Raw genomic sequence first — 16,850 nt, 5'->3', positions numbered from 1 at the left:
TAAAAACTTATACTTCCAGAAATGTTGATTAGTGAGATATCCAATAAGAAATAACAGGGTACTGACAGCCCTGATTGTATAAATAGGCGTTTGGGATTGCATTCATGGTTTGCTTGTCAGTACAAGAGAAATGTGTGATTACGTTGAATGATGGTTAATTTCCTTATCCACCCATTTAAAAAATAAAGATGTACGGCTGGGAGACAGGTGCCCAGGGAGAAAAGGAGCCCTGCAGCTTTGATAATGAACTCCAGAAAGGAGCAAGTTCTTACTGAGGAGCTGGCCATTTGAGTCCTAGCCCACGTCGGGCTGTGGCTGATGAGCTGGGGAACTGAGTCTAGTGCCGTACAGAGGATTTATCATTTATCTGTGTTTTGTGTATGGACAACTTTCCCCCTCTTGGAAGATCACTGAACCACCTTCTCTGACTAACTTACTGTGTGAACAGTATTAGAGGAGCAGCCAGTGGAGTATGTAGGGGCTGGGGAAGAGCTGTGCTTTCTAGCTTTGTATGTGAACACTTCATACACAAATACTTCTCTCTGATTAAATATCCAGTGAAACCAATTCACATGAGCTCCAATTAAACTTTAATGAACAAGTGGGTGTATTAATATCAGCTGAGTAATGCAGGCATCATGGATTCCAGTAAGTGAGTCACTTCTCTGAGCAGCTCATTCCCCATGCACGGTTAGAGTTACTAGAAAGCTTCCAGCTATATTTGAGTGGATCTGGTCTGGGCCTTGTAATTCGAGTAATCCTCGGGGCTTGTTATTCATCTCGTGACAAAACCACAGTGATCCAGACCTCTGTTTTCAGAGCAAGGATTGGGGTTGAGGAGCCTTTTCATACTGAGTGATTAGATTTTTCATGGAGCAATGACCACCTGGACTTTCATTTTCTCCATCTTCTTTTCTTTCTTAAACTGAAAATTCTTTTCTCCTTAAACCCAGGGGCAAGTGTAGGTGAAGGGCAAGGCAGTGAAGGTGGAACCTCAGTTTTGAACTGAATTTAGTGCCTGAATCTCACTTCCCATCCCCATCTGCTGTTCTGCCTCAGGTCTCTAAGCCTCCCATAGTTACACCAGACACAGTGAGATGTGCTTGGCATGGTGAGCCTTTTTGAGCACAGACCCTGTTTATTCTAGAGAATGATAACTGTACCTATTTCCTGGGGACAATTAAACAAGCTAATGATCATAATGCTCTTAGTCTCATGCCTGATAGCCTGATACCTAGTAAGTTCTCTGTAAATGCTGGTTGGGCTTGCCTAGTGGCTCAGATGATTAAGAATCTGTCAGCAATGCGGGAGACCTGGGTTTGATCCTTGGGTTGGGAAGATCCCCTGAAGACGGACATGGGTACCTGCTCCAGTATTCTTCGCTGGAGAATTCCATGGACAGAGAGGCCTGGTGGGGTACAGTGCATGGGGTCACAAGAGTTAGACATGACTGAGCGACTTCCACTAACTAACTAAATGTTAGTTAACTTGCATTAGGAGTACATCACGGAGAAGGCAATGGCAACCCACTCCAGTACTCTTGCCTGGAAAATCCCATGGACGGAGGAGCCTGGTAGGCTGCAGTCCATGGGGTCACAAACAGTCAGACACTTACTGACCGACTTCACTTTCACGCATTGGAGAAGGAAATGGCAACCCACTCCAGTGTTCTTGCCTGGAGAATCCCAGGGACAGGGGAGCCTGGTGGGCTGCCATCTATGGGGTCGTACAGAGTCGGACACAACTGCAGTGACTTAGCAACAGCAGCAGCAGCAGGAGTACGTCAAGGCTGTATATTGTCACCTTGCTTATTTAACTTATATGCAGAGTACATCATGAGAAACGCTGGGCTGGAGGAAGCACAAGCTGGAATCAAGATTGCCAGGGGAAATATCAATAACCTCAGATATGCAGATGACACCACCCTTATGGCAGAAAGTGAAGAAGAACTAAAGAACCTCTTAATGAAAGTGAAAGAGGAGAGTGAAAAAGTTGGCTTAAAGCTCAACATTCAGAAAACAAAGATCATGGCATCTAGTCCCATCACCTCATGGGAAATAGATGGGGAAACAGTGGAAACAGTGTCAGACTTTATTTGGGGGGGCTCCAAAGTCACTGCAGATGGTGACTGCAGCCATGAAATTAAAAGATGCTTACTCCTTGGAAGGAAAGTTATGACCAACCTAGACAGCATATTCAAAAGCAGAGACATTACTTTGTCAACAAAGGTCCATCTAGTCAAGGCTATGGTTTTTCCAGTAGTCATGTATGGATGTGAGAGTTGGACTATAAAGAAAGCTGAGCACTGAAGAATTGATGCTTTTGAACTGTGGTGTTGGAGAAGACTCTTGAGAGTCCCTTGGACTACAAGGAGATCCAACCAGTCCATCCTAAAGGAGATCAGTCTTGGGTGTTCATTGGAAGGACTGATGCTAAAGCTGAAACTCCAATACTTTAGCCACCTGTTGAGAAGAGCTGACTCATTGGAAAAGACCCTGATGCTAGGAAAGATTGAGGGCAGGAAGAGAAGGGGATGACAGAGGATGAGATGGTTGGATGGCATCACTGACTCGATGGACATAGGTTTGGGTGGACTCCAGAAGTTGGTGATGGACAGGGAGGCCTGGCGTGGTGCGGTTCATGGGGTCGCAAAGAGTCGGACACGACTGAGTGACTGAACTGAACTGAACTGAACTGAACTGAAAGAGGATGGGTGGGGAGGAGATGATTGGGACTTGACAGTGAAGGAACTAAGACTCTCCCAGGGATTTGACTTACAGATAAAAATGTCTGAGATTAGATTTATGGACACAGCAGCGGGGAGGAGCAGGTGGGACGAACTAAGAGAATAGCATTAAAATATATACATTACCATCTGTAAAATAGGTAGCTAATGAGGAGTTGCTGTATATTGCAGGGAGCTCGGCCTGGTGCTCTGTGGCAACCGAGAAGGGTAGGATGGCGTGGAAAAGGGAGGGAGGTTCAAGAGGTTGGGGATATATGTATACCTCTGGCTGATTCATGTTGATGTATGGCAGAAACCAATACAATATTGTAAAGCAATTATCCCCCAACTAAAAGTAAATACTTTTTTTAAAAAAAGGCAAAATAAAAAATGTTTCCAGAGTGATAAAGACCAAGAGAGAATGAGCAGTGAGGATTCAGGGAATGGAGAGATCTCTGAGGTTGGCAGCATCTGAGAAGGCTGGGTGATCCTGGGCTGGGGGTCAGGGTTGGCCCAGGGAAGGATTTGTAAAGGTAGTTTGAGGATGAATGAAGAGTGTTTGTAAAGGCAGAAGCCCTGACGTACCACGTGCAAGGTCAAGTATGTTCAGTGTGGGTTGCTGCTGCTGCTGCTGCTGCTGCTGCTAAGTCGCTTCAGTCGTGTCCATCTCTGTGCGACCCCATAGATGGCACCCCACCAGGCTCCGCCATCCCTGGGATTCTCCAGGCAAGAACACTGTAGTGGGTTGTCATTTCCTTTTCCAATGCATGAAAGTGAAAAGTGAAAGTGAAGTCGCTCAGTCATGTCTGACTCTTCGCGACCCCATGGACTGCAGCCTACCAGGCTCGTCTGTCCATGGGATTTTCCAGGCAGGAGTACTGGAGTGGGGTGCCATTGCCTTCTCCATCAGTGTGGGTTAGGCTAGGTGATGCGTAAGTGCTTGAGGGGGCTCATTGAGACTGAATCTAGCCTCTTCCTTGGCTCTTAAGCATCAACTCTAGCACCACTTGTTCTTCTGCCTCCTGTTCTTGTGTTTCATCTAGAAACCAGCTGAAGGTAATGCCTCGTTAGGCAGCTGGAGGTAAAGACTAGTTGGAGAATGAGCCATAGGCCTGTCAGCTCAGTGTACTTGCGGTAGGGAGGGTATTCTTTCTGCAGTCAGATATATCCCAAGACTGGGAGGAAGGACCTGAGTTGCCCATGGCCAGTTTCTTCTCCAGACTCAATAATTAGATAACTCACCCATTCTTCCCTGTGGACAAGGGCAGGGTAGGGAGAGGTCAACGTGAAGAGGCATGGAACAAGGGAGAAGAGAGGTGTTCTGCCGCCTCTTCCGCCCCTCAACCCAAATTACAGTACAGTTTATTTTTAGGGGCAATAGTAGATTGGAAGGAAGTACTGAGATATATTGTGAAGTGAGGGTCAGTTCTCTGAGCTTAGAATGATACAATTCAGCAAGCCATGCTGGTTATTTATTCAGGAAACACTGATGGAAGGACATACTTAGATAACTCAAACTCAAGGTCCATCAGTCACAGAATCAGCCCCCATCTCAGAAATAGCAACCGCTTCTCAGTGTAAAATCTCAAACTCCACATGTGAATGTCAGATTCTTTGCTTTCCGCGCAGACTCCTTTCCAGAGAATGTCATAGGATAAGGAAATCCACAGGGTAAAGGCCTAACTTTTATGATGATAACAGAGGTAGGAGAATCTAATTAAACAGATAACTTGTGTATTTGGAATTTTGGATAAAAGCAGAAGGGATCCATGCAATTAAGATTTGAATAGGTTGATGACACAAGTTAGAAACTAGATGTTACTTATTGAAAACAAAGGAAATGTACAATAGATTTTAAATATGTCAAGTCATTAATTAATTTAGCAATTGGAGTTAGGCATTTCATTATTTGGCAACTGCTTAGTATATTTCCTTTTTTATACTGTGGAGAGAAGTCTGTTTCCCCTACCTCACAAATGAAACAACGATAGACAAATATGGAGATCATATCCTAGGACACTTGGACTAGGTTTCATCGGCCAGGTCAATCCTTTGTTTAATATCGGGTGTTCATCTTGAAGTGAAACAATAGAATTGGTTTATAGGGACTCATAAGACAAATGAATTGGACTTGGTTTTGACATCCAAAGGCATCAGGGAGGTGTAATTAGCTAAGCACTCTACCTTGTTTTGGCTGAAGAGATTTGTCATAGAAATTTAGTGGCCATGATGGATTATGGATTATACATCTTTGATTTGGGGGCCGATGACAAATTCCTTCCCATTCGGGGTTCATCCGGATCCTGTTGTTTCAGCAATATTTAAAGAAATGCTCAGAGTATATGCTCATCTATTCTTATCTCCTGCCTGTTTTCAAGATAATAAATGGAATATATTGTATAGACTGATTAATTAGGTTTCTTGAGGTGAATACCTTTTGCAAACCCAACCCTGCAAAACCTGAATCCTGTCCAGATTTCCCTTTATCCACCTAGATAAACCGGGGAATCTGGATCCTAAGTGGATCCTCTTTTCTGGAGGTCTTTGACAGGACAGACTGCTCTTCCCTTGGGGTATCTGCCTGTTACCCTGATCATTCTCTGGTCTTTGCTTTTCTCCCTTGGTCCGCTATGAATGCAAGTTACCTATGGGCTTGGTCCTCCTGGGGGCACTTGCCCAGGTACCCTGTGGCACTCCTTCCCATTGGTTCTCCTAAGTTCTCCTTTGGTGACTGCTCCCTACAGCAGTAGTTTCTCACCTGAGTTTATGATCAGTATCGCTTGGGGAAGTTTTACCAGGGTTCAGATGTCCAGTCTTCATTCCTAAATCTTCAGGTGTGGACGTGGGCATTTCCATTTTGAAAACCTTCTTGGGTAATTCCAGTTTTCAGAAATCCTGAAATGTACTGTTTTCAGTTTACTTACATTGTGCAGTGCTTCAAATAGAAGCTTTTAAAAAGACTTTTAAGTCATGGATTCCAGGATGGGAAGGACAGACTCAGGACATGGGAAGAGAGTTAAGGAAGGTGGAGAGGATGCTGATGATGCTACGAGGGAACTGAAGCTCAGTGTCCTGACCATCCACTTCTTTTATTCCCCGGGCTTTTGCCCATTATATTTATTTTGGCCAACAGCATTCTTGTTGTCTCCACATGTATGTGCTATGGGTTCTGTTTTAGAAGTTTTCTTGGCAGGGGGTCTGAGGTCAGGAGTTTTTAGCTCATCCGCACTAAAAATGAGGCCAGTCGTGAGACTCTGTCTTACTCTATAGGTTCCAGCCTTTCTATAGAAACTCACCGTCTGTTCCTGCCCCCAGGCCCTAAGCAGAGCCCCCTTTTTTCTTTATATATTCCCCATCTCACTAATCTGTCTTTAATAACACATCAGGTTTTGTCAGAATCAGTTAATTCTTTAGTAAAATATCCAGGACAGACAGACTGTGATGTGTTTGCTTACTGGTGGAGGTGAGATGGAGACCAGCATTCCTTCAACCGGCATTTTACTCTCCTTGGGACTTTGTGGGTGTAGTATGTGGAATCAGTGACTTTTCAGTCATATCTTCCATATTTTGACTGCAGGGTTGATCATACCACCTGACTAGGGAGCACCTCGTCAGTAAATTCTAATGGAAAAAACTTGTGTGATGAATGGGCAGGAAGGCAAAACAGCGGCTCTGTGAGTCATTCCAAGACCAGCAGGATTTGAGCTGTGGTGATTCTCCAATGCTGACTCGAAGCCTCCCTCAGCATTCTGTCGTCTTAAGCAGCTTTCGAATCCTTGTCTCAGATTTCTTTATCTAGGTCAGACCGTGTCTTTTAAAAAATTGTGTCTGGACATGTCCTTTATAGATTGGACTGGCCCTGCTGGGATAATTGGCTTTATATGCTTTGAAAATAGCAACAGTGGAGCATTTTGTTGTTGTTGTTGTTCTTCTTTTTTTTTTTTTTTTTGTAAACTAATTTATTTATTTTAATTGGAGGCTAATTACTTTACAATACTGTAGTGGTTTTGCCGTACATTCACATGAATCAGCCATGGGTGTACATGTGTTCCCCATCCTGAACGCCCCCTTCTACCTCCTTCCCCATCCCATCCCTCAGGGTCATCCCAGTGCACCAGCCCTGAACACCCTATCACATGCATTGAACCTGGACTAGTGATCTGTTTCACATATGATAATATACATGTTTCAGTGCTGTTCTCAAAAAAATCATCCCACCCTCACCCTCTCCCACAGAGTCCAAAAGTCTGTTCTTTACATCTGTGTCTGTTTGGCTGTCTCGCATACAGGGTCATCATTACCATCTTCCTAAATTCCATATATTTTTGTTATTATACTGTATTGGTGTTTTCCTTTCTGGCTTACTTCACTCTGTATAATAGGCTCCAGTTTTACCTACCTCATTAGAACTGATTCAAATGCATTCTTTTTAATAGCTGAGTAATATTCCATTGTGCATATGTACCACAACTTTCTTATCCATTCTTCTGCCAATGGACATCTAGGTTGCTTCCATGTCCTGGCTATTGTAAACAGTGCTGTGATGAACATTGGGGTACACGTGTCTGTTTCAATTCTGGTTTCCTTGGTGTGTATGCCCAGCAGTGGGATTGCTGTGTCATATGGCAGTCCTATTTCCAGTTTTTTAAAGACTCTCCACACTGTTCTCCATAGTGGGTGTACTAGTTTGTATTCCCACCAACAGTGTAAGAGGGTTCCCTTTTCTCCACACACTCTCCAGCAGTTATTGTTGGTAGACTTTTGGATCGCAGCCATTCTGACTGGTGTGAGATGGTACCTCATTGTGGTTTTGATTTGCATTTCTCTGATAATGAGTGATGTTGAGCATCTTTTCATGTGTTTGTTAGCCATCTGTATGTCTTCTTTGGAGAAATGTCTGTTTAGTTCTTTGGCCCATTTTTTGATTGGGTCATTTATTTTTCTGGAATTGAGCAGGATGAGCTGCTTGTATATTTTTGAGATCAATTCTTTGTCAGTTGCTTTATTTGCTATTATTTTCTCCCATTCAGAAGGCTGTCTTTTCACCTTGCTTATAGTTTCCTTCGTTGTGCAAAAGCTTTTAAGTTTTGTTGTTCTTGAATAGATTTCTCTCCTCACTCTGAGATGAGGTGTTAAGGAGCCAAGGTATGCTTGTATGTGAAGTTTTTTATTTTTTTGATAGAATGTTGACATTTTGGGGTTAGGAGGAAAGCAGGACAGTATTAGAACTCTTTTGGAAAAAAAAAAATTCTTTCCCCCTCCCAAACAATACTCTTTTCCTGAGATAAATGAATGGATCTTGTAAAGAAAGTGATAGAGTACTGAGACACCTTAAGCTGGGTCTGCTGTGTCCCATTTGGCTGGATGAATTTGACTTCTTGCTGTTGGTGGGGATTCTCAAACTCATCTCTCTTGAGTTGTTGAATGGATCAGATGAGTTACTAATCTGTATGAAAATGGTCTGTAAACAGGAAAATCAAACAAACCTCTCCTATTTGTTACTTAGCACAGGTGTTGGACTTTTCCCTAAAACAGAAATAAATAATCCTTTCTTTTTAAGTTATAAAAGTTATAGACACCTATTTTAGAAATTTAAAGTATAAAAAAGTATTAAGAAGATAATTAAAACTCCCATAACCCATCATCCAGAGAGAACCGTCTTCCTATTTACACGCACAACCACTCTTCTGTAAAGGATGGTCATGGTAAACATGTTGAGTTGCATATGTTTCTGTTACATAATGTGTGCATTTTCCTGTGTCAATAATCATTTTTTAAAAGTACACATTTTAATCGCTGCTTGTTAGTGCATTATGTGAATGCTATGTTTGCATTTATTATGATATATTTGACCATTGTTTCTATTATTAAGTGCTGACTGTTTATCAAGAAGAAAACTTGCTTAAAAAATAAGGCAGGGATCTGTGGCGCTGTTTTTTGTAGTAGGGAGGAATTTGGCGTATTTTACTTCATCCTGTATTAACATGCATAGGGCTGGAGTTTAGTAGTACTTTTAGTTAAGATCTCAGTTTTAAAGTAAAGTTACACCTGTGGAATAGCTAATTTAGAGAAAATTCTGACAGTAATAAAGTCTGTTAGGCTGAGTTCTCTTAATTAATATTAATTAGAGAAACATTGAAACACAATATGGGTAGTCTTGTGATATTTGATAAGTTGTTTGATGTCTTTAAAAATTTTTATTTTCTCTCATTAGGAGGATGTGGTCAATTTGTTTTACCCAAAGGATTCATTTTCCATTGCTGGGCATATATATAATACTACAGTTACCACAGGGCTTTCCCGGTGGCTTAACAATAAATAATCCACCTGTAATGCAGGAGTCGCAAGAGACACAAGTGCTGTCCCTGGGTTGGGAAGGTCCCCTGGAGGAGGGCATGGCAACCCACTCCAGTATTCTTGCCTGGAGAATCCTCATGGAAAGGGGAGCCTGGCGGGCTACAGTCCATGGGGTCACAAAGAGTCAGACACAGCTGAAGACACTGAACACCCACGCACAGCTATCACATACCGGGATGTGGTGAAAGAGAGAAACCTCTGGATACTTTTAAAAATGGACAGTTAAAGGGCAGTGGACTGGATAGAGAATTTTGCTAGTATTTCAGTCCTGAGATTGATCTTTTGTCATGGCTTTATCTCTTTGCCTTTCTTTATGCATTCTGTGTGTCTGTGTAGCATCTCGTCATCTACGTTTGCCTGAATTCCATGCCTTTCTTGGTCTATGCCCCTCCCCATCCATCTTTCTGCTTATCCATCCAATCTATCAAGTCATATATCCCCTGGCCATTCTTACCTACCCCTCTCATTTATCTCTCTCTGTCTTCATCAGTCATCTTTGTCCATCTATTTGATCATCCATAGCCATCTGTAAAGTGAATGGTGACTATTCTGATGGAAACATTGTTGCACTTTACAAAGAGGATCCCAGGAACCAAGGGCATAAGAACCAGAAAGTGAAAATGACTTGAACTCAATCTTTTTTTTTTATCACCTTCAAACGAGAGGGGATGTTCAAAACTGACCTGATTACTTATTCTATGATGTTTATCAGGAGTTTCTTAGTATATTGCATTTTGGGGAATATTGTTTCAATTAATATTTTACTAGAAATCAGTCACCAGGAGATAGACTAAACAAGAGCTATATTACAGCTTTTGAGTAGTAAGTTCAGAGAACAGAATTTTCTTGAGTTTGGACTAAATGTCAAAGATGTGCAAATGTCTTTCCAAATTTATTGGCTTAATAAACGTGTTGTAACATTTTTAGGGAGTTTAAATATACCAAACAAGGGTATTTTGAGATACGAAGACCTATGTTGCACTTGTTATTTGATAAAATGGAAAGAAAGGCACCTACAGTTACTGAAACCTATTTTCTGCTGATTCTGAGAAAGCTGCTTTGCACTTAATTACCTTCTACAGATAGTGATGCAACTTGTATTATTCCCATTTTGTGGAAAATAGGCAAAGCTTTCTTGAAATTGAGACTTGTTTGACTCAAACTGTTATTCTTTGCAGTAAACTGTATTGACACTGTCCCGAAGAGTTGTAAAACCTTAGCTATATATCAGCTGTCTGTTTTTAAATTTTTTAGTAACTCATCCAATATGTGAACCGTGAACTTCCAGATGTTCAAGCTGGTTTTAGAAAAGGCAGAGGAACCTGATATCAAATTGCCAACATCCGCTGGGTCATCGAAAAAGCAAGAGAGTTCCAGAAAAACATCTATTTCTGCTTTATTGACTATGCCAAAGCCTTTGACTGTGTGGATCACAATAAACTGTGGAAAATTCTGAAAGAGATGGGAATATCAGACCACCTGACCTGCCTCTTGAGAAACCTATATGCAGGTCAGGAAGTAACAGTTAGAACTGAACATGGAACAACAGACTGGTTCCAAATAGGAAAAGGAGTACGTCAAGGCTGCATATTGTCACCCTGCTTATTTAACTTGTATGTAGAGTATATCATGAGAAACGCTGGGCTGGAAGAAGCATAAGCTGGAATCAAGATTGCCGGGAGAAATATCAATAACCTCAGATATGCAGATGACACCACCCTTATGGCAGAAAGTGAAAAGGAACTAAAAAGCCTCTTGATGAAAGTGAAAGAGGAGAGTGAAAAAGTTGGCTTAAAGTTCAACATTCAAAAAACTAAGATCATGGAATCTAGTCCCATCACCTCATGGGCAATAGACGGGGAAACAGTGGAAACAGTGGCTGACGTTTTTTTCCTAGGCTCCAAAATGGTGATTGCAGCCGTGAAATTAAAAGATGCTTACTCCTTGGTTGGAAAGTTATGACCAACCTAGACAGCATATTAAAAAGCAGAGACATTACTTTGTCAACAAAGGTCCATCTAGTCAAAGCTATGGTTTTTCCAGTGGTCATGTATGGATGTGAGAGTTGGACTATAAAGAAAGCTGAGCATCGAAGAATTGATGTTTTGAATTGTGGTGTTGGAGAAGTCTCTTGAGAGTCCCTTGGACTGCAAGGAGATTCAACCAGTCCATCCTAAAGGAGATCAGTCCTGGGAGTTCATTGGAAGAACTGATGTTGAAGCTGAAACTCCAATACTTTAGCTACCTGATGCGAAGAGCTGACTCATTGGAAAAGAACCTGATGCTGGGAAAGATTGAGGGCAGGAGGAGAAGGGGACAACAGAGGATGAGATGGTTGGATGGCATCACTGACTCGATGGACATGGGTCTGGGTGGACTCTGGGAGTTGGTGATGGACAGGGAGGACTGGGGTGCTGTTGTTCACGGGGTCACAATGAGTCAGACACGACTGAGCGACTGAACTGAACTGAACTCATCCTCTGAAATTCTACAGTTTTCAATTCTTTCTTGAAAGATGAACAGGTTTGCATGTAGACATAATAAAGAAGACAGTTCTGAGGATATGGATATAAGACTAAATCTATAAACTTGATTTTGGTATTTGACAGAATGGGGTTTTCCTCATGTGCAGCTGTGTGTTTGTGTTTGACTTAACTTGAGTCTTCTTAGTCAGCTTGATTCAAAAGACATGAAGTTCCCATCTACAAGGTGCATCTTATGGTGGCAGACAAACCAATGAAATATAATAACAACCCTCATCAAACTTTTGTAAGCTCTAGAAAGCCAGAAAAACACAGTTATTGTAATATATTTTGCTAGACCAGATGTTATGATCACAAGTGGGCCTGAAATAGTCATGACTTTTGAAGACACAGCAAATTTATTTCAGTTCTTAAATTTTCCATAGATTTGAAAGCTTATCCCCTTTCTTTTTATCTTGCTAAACTGTAACATTGCTAATAACATTCTGGAAATTATTAATTAGTAATGTTTTGACATTACTAGGAATGAAGATAGAAACTGGGTAAAAGAGGCTCTGTCATAGGACCTGCCTTACATGATCTATCTTATTCCCACTTTCCATCTTCATTTTATTCTCACAGCATTTATTAGTTGTCTACTAATGAACAGAACTCTGCTATATGGGAAGGATATACTAGAACAGGGGCCAGCAAACTTTTCTGTAAGGGAACAGGTGGTAAATATCCTTGTGGTCCATGTGGTCTTTTTGCAGCTTCTCATTTACACAGTCAACGTGTAAAACACTCAACTCTCCCATAGACAGCACGTAAACAACTGAGTGTGACCGAGTTTGAAATAAAACGTTTTACAGAAACATGCAGTGAGCCATATTTGGCCTATGGGCCACAGTTTGCCAACTCTGGTATTAGAATGCCTAGGAAATAGCAAACTTTGTCTTGCTCGTTGCTATGTCACCAATGCCTGGAACCGTGCCTGGCATATGGTTGATGCTCAATAAATATTTACTGAGTAAATGAAGTAATGAATGAATTGATGAGACTCACTTTGTCATCTCTAGGAGTTCATAACCCAGGAGAGGAGTCAAGAAATATGAGTATTGGAATCAGGTGGTGTTAACACTGGATCCTGAAGAATAGGTAAATACATGTTACCAGCCAGAGATGGTGAGAAGCACGCTGGAGGGAGAAGAAACACACAACATAGATGAGAAGCAGGACATTTGTGATGAATATTGAGTAGTTTAGATAATCTGTAATAGGATTTCCCTGGCCTGCCTGTTGATCAAAATCACTTGTTATTAATAATATAGGTTTCATGGTAAGGCAAGTTTGGCCAATACTTGTTTATGAATAAAGGTTTGCCAGGAAGTAGTTTTTTTGGGTGTTGACATGGGAAAGGTATACTGGGATCATTTCTGATGAGAAATGAAGTTTTATTTTTCTTTCCAGAAGAACCAATATTGACTGATGGTAGCTGGACTTAGAATTATCCTCTACTTTCTGTCCATAGAATGGAGGGGGAACTCTGGTAGATATCCACCATGCTTGCGTGTCCAGCTTCATATTTCCCCTATTGATCTTGTAGGAGTACTCCAGCCTTTATAATGGAATGGTATGCAGTTCAGTCCGTTATGTAAATTATAGTGAGACTATCAAATTCTGCATAGCTACTAGATTTGTTGCTTTTGAATTCTTGAGTGGCAGACATCTGAGAGGGCAAATTTATTCAAGCAACACAGTAGAGAACTTGCTTTCTCTTGCTGTAACTTCAACTGAGAAGGCCATTTTAATTGAATGCCCAGTTTTGTGGACTATGACCACTGGGAGGGCCATATGTCTCTTTAATGATGGGGGAAACAACTAAAACATAGACAATTTCTTGCTCAAGTTCTATCACCCAATTACTGGCAGAACCAGGAGTGTAATGCAAATATCAAATTATTCAATTTAATTTTCTTGTTACAGTGCCATGCCACGTTATCTAGAAAGGTCCTAATTTACATAATTTCTCTTCCCCTTGAATCTCATAGCCTTTTGCCTATACCTGTTCAGTGCTGCTAATCATCAAGTTATCTCTTAATATCTTCTCTTGAACCCGTATCTCACTGTTACCCCAAATAAAGACTGAGCTCTGTTTCCCTGGAGAGCTTAACATATTTCCTGGCACTGTCGCATGTATTCAGCAAGTAATTGTAGACTTGAAATATCTTGAGCATCTTTTCCTTTCCTGTATGTTTTGATTCAAGTTTCTGTGTAGTTATATTGTCAGGAAAGTCAGACTTTTCCAGAATTGCTAAAATACAAAGATATTTTCTCTTAAATTTTCTTAAAAAAAAAAAAAAGTTGAGTTTCCTATTATAGCTGAGACCTTTCTTAACAGCTCTTTTGATAGTTAAATGTCAGCAACTTCAAAAAAGAAATGTCAGTAAATTATCAGAGAAAGAAATTGCATATTTATTTGGGTATATATATTTTAATTGACCACTTAAAAGATGATAGCAAACTCCTGAGAAATTTCATATCTTTCACATTTCTCTCAACTGCCAAAACCTTTTTTGCTTGTATATCTTAGGAGACTTAATTTTTATTTTTTCTGCATTATGATTATATATGTATATTTGTCTTTCCCAGTAGATGGTGAGCATCTTGAATCAAAGCTTTAACAAAATTAATCTCTGCATCTTCACAAAGCCTGGTCTGTAGGTGCTCACACTCCAGATATATTTATTTAAAGAAACATGGATAGAAAATGATCAATCTTATCTTCACCCATTCACTTAATTCGCTCTTATTTTGCATCTGATTTTGTGCCATGCTTTGTGCTTAATATTGGTGGTAAGGCTGGATTGGGGGATCATAGAAAAGTGAATAAAAGATAGTTCTCTCTCTCAGGGAATTCTAGTTTGATGGGAATGTTGACATATAACACATAAATATAGTATGATGTAGAAATCTTTGCTATGAATAACCTGTACTGAAATCTGCAGCCTGGTTAATTCACAGGGTGAATCAAGGGAGGCTTTAGCAAAGAGAAAGTATTTGAGATGAAACTGGATGTGTCTCGCTCTTGCATTTTCTGTTCAGTTGCTTCCATCCTGTCTGACTCTTTTTGCGACCCTTTGGACTATAGCCCACCAGGCTCCTCTGTACGTGGAATTCTTCAGGCAAGAATACTGGAGTGGGTTGCTGTGCCCTCCTTCAGGGGATCTTTCCAATGCAGGAATTGAACCTGTGTCTCCTGCATTGCAGGCAGGTTCTTTACCCAGTGAGCCACCACTGGTTTTGATTTTTGTCAACACAACACATACAAACACACACACACATACACACAGTGTGATGGCTCTTGTTTTTCTTTTGTTTCTTTTCTTTTTTTTTTTTTTTTGCAATCTGGCTTAGATTTAAGAGTAGTACTATATTTATATGGGACGAAAGGTAGAGTGGAGCAGGTTTCATTGTGTAACCTGCGGTTTCTCAAAGTTGAAAAGACAGAGATGTCCGTCATCCGTGGTATGGACAGTAAGCACATTGACCAGAGAGAGGTTATCCTTTCTAATGGTATTCTTTCCAAGAATTTTTCCATCTAGTTTTTGTTCTTCCTAATAGTTAAATTACACTAAATTGCTCCCTAGGTGAAGGGAACATCACTTGTTGGAAGAAATTTCGGCTTTGACGTCAGAAGGTTCTGATTCCATACCTAACTTGGCCATCTATTATTGATGTGACCCAAGACTGTTCCTTATCCTTTCCAAGGTTCAGTTTCCTCATCTTGAAAATGGTCGTAATGGAAAGTACTCTCCAGAGTTGTGGGATTAAAGGAGCTAATGTTTGCCAAGCTCTTATTTCAGTGCCCAGAATATGAGACGACATTCGCCTACAGAGCCAGGTGAATCATGTAAAAGAGAGAGCCAGTGAGGTTAAATTGTCACGCTTTTGATGCGGACACATTGCTTTGACAGACTTCAGTGGCAGAGATCCTTGACTTCCAGAAAGAAATGCTTCCAATCCCTTTGCTTGGAACACAAAGCCCTTTTATCTAGTTTTCCTTTTCCCACCTTAGAATCTTAGGTACTGGACATACTTTGTTTTCCTTTTTATTGTAGGGAAGACAGCCATGCAAACAGGCTACTGGCCACTGGCCTTTAGCCACAATCTGAGCATGTATCTTGGGGAGAGAACTGCAAGGTGTGGTTGGGGACTTAGAAAACTTGAGGAGGATGTCTCTGAGAAGGGTGGCAGCTGTCTGGACTGCTCAGTTATTGCACATAGGAATGCATGATCAGATTTTTTTTTCCTGTGAAATGTTTAGGTTTTCAATTGTTGGCAACTGATTCAAATATTTTAAAATATGGCAAGAGACACTTCCTCATGGAAGGAGAAAAATGCCACTTACTATCTCACACCGTAACATCAACTTTGGCTGAAAATAATGACAACAGCAAAGTGCTTGAAAAGTCCACACTGTACCTGGCAAACAGAACCCATCTAAGGACCAGCTTTGACCTCCCGCCCTCTAGTTTGCATCTTCTATGCGTATTTTTAACCAATAAATATAATAGTAAGTAATGGCTAACACTTCCTGAGTCCTTTCCATGTTCTAGGTGCTCTTCTATTAACTGTACATGTATCATTTAATTCTTATAATAACCCGAGCTATTCTTATTGTTGTGGCTTGCCAGGTGGCACAGTGGTAAAGAATCCACCTGCCAATGCAGGAGATGCAAGAGACCCTGGTTTGATCCCTGGGTCAGGAAGACTCCTTGGAGTAGGAAATGACAACCCACTCCAGTATTGTTGCCTGGAAAATTCCACGGACAGAGGAGCATGGTAGGCTACACTGCTTGGGGCCACAAAGGGTCGGACGTGACCCAGTGACTCAGCAGTCTTACTATTATTATCCCAATTTATAGCTAAGAAACTGAGGCTCAGAGAGATTAAGTATCTTTCCTAGGATCACACAGATCATATGTAACAGGTGAGTTTTTTTTTTTTAAGCTCCAGATCAATGATAGAGGTAGAAGCAATATAGATAACAGCCTCTTTCTCCACATCAAGCATTCTGTACCCTATTTTATTTTTCTTTAGAACATTAATTACTCTCTGAAAATTATATGTTCATTTACCTGTTTGTGAATATTTTGCCTTTACTATTGGGATGTCAGCTCCATGAGTTCATGAATTTAATTGGGTTTTTGGGTTGTTTGTTTTTTGCTATATCCCCACTATCTAGATTACTGTCTGACACATTGTAGGTACTCAGTAAATATTAATTTGAATGGATCATTGGT

General features: G+C 40.9%; 1 protein-coding gene across 7 annotated transcripts in view; it reads left to right on the top strand.

Annotated features, from left to right (window-relative positions):
* LPP (LIM domain containing preferred translocation partner in lipoma) overlaps positions 1-16,850 on the top strand; it is a 739,124-nt gene that overhangs the window by 132,054 nt on the left and 590,220 nt on the right. Inside the window, exon 1 of one of the 7 annotated variants that reach the window (XM_018046735.1) lies at positions 12,684-12,702. The exons of the other annotated variants lie outside the window; for them this stretch is intronic. The gene's annotated coding sequence lies outside the window, so the exon portion shown is untranslated. Of the gene's footprint in view, positions 1-12,683; positions 12,703-16,850 lie in introns of those variants that run through there. 7 annotated transcript variants of the gene reach the window in all.

Source organism: Capra hircus, chromosome 1 (genome assembly GCF_001704415.2).
Source record: "Capra hircus breed San Clemente chromosome 1, ASM170441v1, whole genome shotgun sequence".
Classification (NCBI taxonomy): domain Eukaryota; kingdom Metazoa; phylum Chordata; class Mammalia; order Artiodactyla; family Bovidae; genus Capra; species Capra hircus.
This window is presented reverse-complemented; position numbering and strand designations above follow the sequence as displayed.